This window comes from Apaloderma vittatum, unplaced genomic scaffold (genome assembly GCF_000703405.1).
Source record: "Apaloderma vittatum isolate BGI_N311 unplaced genomic scaffold, ASM70340v1 scaffold1625, whole genome shotgun sequence".
Lineage (NCBI taxonomy): Eukaryota > Metazoa > Chordata > Aves > Trogoniformes > Trogonidae > Apaloderma > Apaloderma vittatum.
The window spans coordinates 1-2,651 of NW_009717437.1; the positions used below are offsets into that span (position 1 = coordinate 1).

The 2,651-nt window shown below is 43.1% G+C and overlaps 1 pseudogene; it reads left to right on the top strand.

Moving 5' to 3' along the window:
• Window positions 1-280: 280 nt before the first annotated feature.
• On the top strand, window positions 281-412 carry LOC104274278 (annotated as a pseudogene).
• Window positions 413-2,651: the final 2,239 nt, after the last annotated feature.

Here is a 2,651-nt window from a genome sequence, read left to right on the forward strand (position 1 = left end):
TGGGGCGTGAGTGCCGGCCGGGAGCCGGGCTGCTGCGCTGGCCGTGCCCTCCTGCCTCTCCGGAACGGCGTTTACCCTTGTGACAAACGGACAGATAAGCAAAAGCAGGTGTTTGGGGTGTCAGTTGTTTCGCTGGGTACCCGTTGCGCTCCAACCTTGCGGAGAGCGCGGTCTGGGTCAGGGTTGCGGGTTTCGGAGGGGCAGCTGCTGGAGAAGGTGGCCGCAACCTCGACCTATTTTTGTTCTTCAGGTCGTGTAGAAGAGCAGATTCCATGTGAAGATGGGACTGTTGGTGTTCATGCGTAACCTGCTGCTAGCCCTCTGCCTCTTTCTGGTACTGGGATTTCTGTACTACTCTGCCTGGAAGTTGCACCTTCTCAGATGGGAGGATTCAAGTAAGTACGAGCACCGTGTAACTTTCTGGGCTTCCTAAAACGTCTGTCAAAGAGTTGTGAACAGTGCTGAGGTGGTTCTGATTTAGTAGTCTTAGAGGGATGTGATTAAGCCCAATCAAATGCTGGAGCTTTTAGTATGCTTAAGGGGTTGAATTTGTGATTACCTAATGCTCTTTATGGCTTTACTGGGTACGAAAGCAGGTTCATGCTTTATAAATCTAGAATTAGTGACTTCAGTTCTTAGAATACTCTGTGTTAGTTTATGTTTCCTAATTGTCAAAGAGTTATTGCGATGAGACTTTTGTTCCTTGAATCTCTTCTGTGCATTTTGAAATATCTAAGACTATTTTCACTGGTGGATTTTGATTTCTTTCTATATTCATACATGCCAGTTATCTCACCATCCTACTTTGCCCTTCAGAAATCCTCATCTTCCATTTGTCTTCCGTGTTATGTTCTGCCAACTGTCTCTCATCTAAAAGGGTTTTTCTCAACATTTTTAAGTCCGAAGAGACATCTGACCTCGTTGAATACAATCTGTGGGTTGTACTGTGCGGTAATGCCGTAGGAGGTTTTAGTTGCAGTGAGATACAAATTAGGCTGAGGCTTGATTGCTCAGTTACTTTTTTGCTTGTGTTGATTGCTTTCTTGCTTGCATGTGAGAATTGTTGATTGAAAATATAAAACCAGGAAAACAATTCCCTCCTTTCCTCCTCCCACCCAAAACACAGTCCAGCCTTCTTTGCAGCTGTTCCACGGGCCGTTTCAGATGTCTCGCAGCTCCCTGGATAAGTGGCTGAGAAACACTGATCCAGAAGGGTTGTTTTTCTGTCCGGTAAAAAAGTGTTGGTCAAATTCCATCTTCGTTTGTTGCATTTCTTTCCATGCTGCTGTAGGTTTCTACTGCAACGCTTATTAAACTGAATATTTTTCGATGCCTGCAGGCACCGTATCTGTCATTACGCGCTCTGAGAAGGTTTGTGTGATGACAGAGGGTGGCTTAGATACGGCATTTGCACTGAGGCGGTGATTTTGACAGGAGGACCGCTCAGGCGTCTTGTACTAGAATAGGTATCGTAAGACCGAATTCGTAAAAGGAGCTGCGTAATATCTTTCTGAGCAAGGATTGTTCCTTCAGATTTGTGCTTTGGAGAGGGAGCTAGAAGTCTTGACTGTGGCCTTCTTAAAAGTGGCAGTTTTGTAGATGAGGCATAGAAAATCCTTCCTGTGTGAAAATACGTGCAGGATGTGGTTAAAAGAAGAGTTTTGATGTTATCTGCTACCACATGATGATCTGTTACGAAATGAGACCACTTGCCATCCTTTACTTCTGCCCCACCACCAGAAATTTTGTTGAAAATTCCCAAGACCTGCAAAAAACCCCCCTTTTCAGACCACAACTTTTATGTGAACCGTGTTAGATGTGGAGGAGAAGCTTTGTGATGATGTGCCGGGTACCACAGTGCCGGGCTGGGTTCCGAGTTTCTTTGTGTTTCACCTCCGTGGATTTTGTACCTTTGGTTTTGTGTACCTTCTGTAATTTTAAGCCAAGTCAGTGCCTGGGGAGTTTTGTGGCAACTGTGTGATGTGTTGCAAATCTATATGCAAACATTGTGGATTTCTATAAATAGAACACTTTTACCTGATGACGTTAAGCTGCAGCCTAGTTAGAATAATTTCGGCTGAGCGTACTGGCTGCTTTCGAGTACCCAGGATGCTCAGACAGGAGTGCCGTGAGGTGATGTCACTGACTTTTTGTTAGGTGTGTGCCTCCTTTTTTCTACTCTTGTGTGTAAAATGTGTTCTTTGTTTATTCTTGGGAGTTGCAGCGCTTGCATTCAGCTTTTTCAGCATGTGCAAAACGATGCTAGTTTAGAGATTTACCTTCTTGATCTTTACAAGTCGTCACAATTGATGTAGGGTGTACCATTGTTTCTTTTCTTGTAGACACTTTTATGGATTGTGTCTTAAATTTCAGATGAAGCTGCTTGAAATATTAGTGTAAACAGCAGTCTAGTGTAAGGGGGCAGAGGTTTATGTGATTACTTTTGAAAACAGTTAAGGTGGTACCAGTTTTTGGTTAATCTTTAGAGTTTCGTATGTATCAAACAGTGCTTTTATTATCCTGTAATTCTACATATGAGAAACTTAAGCAGATTTAAAATACAAATTTAAAAGCCTGTATTAAGAAACTTGATGTGAAGAGTTAATGTCAAGCAGTTATAAATAAGGGATTGGAAGTTAACGAATGACAGG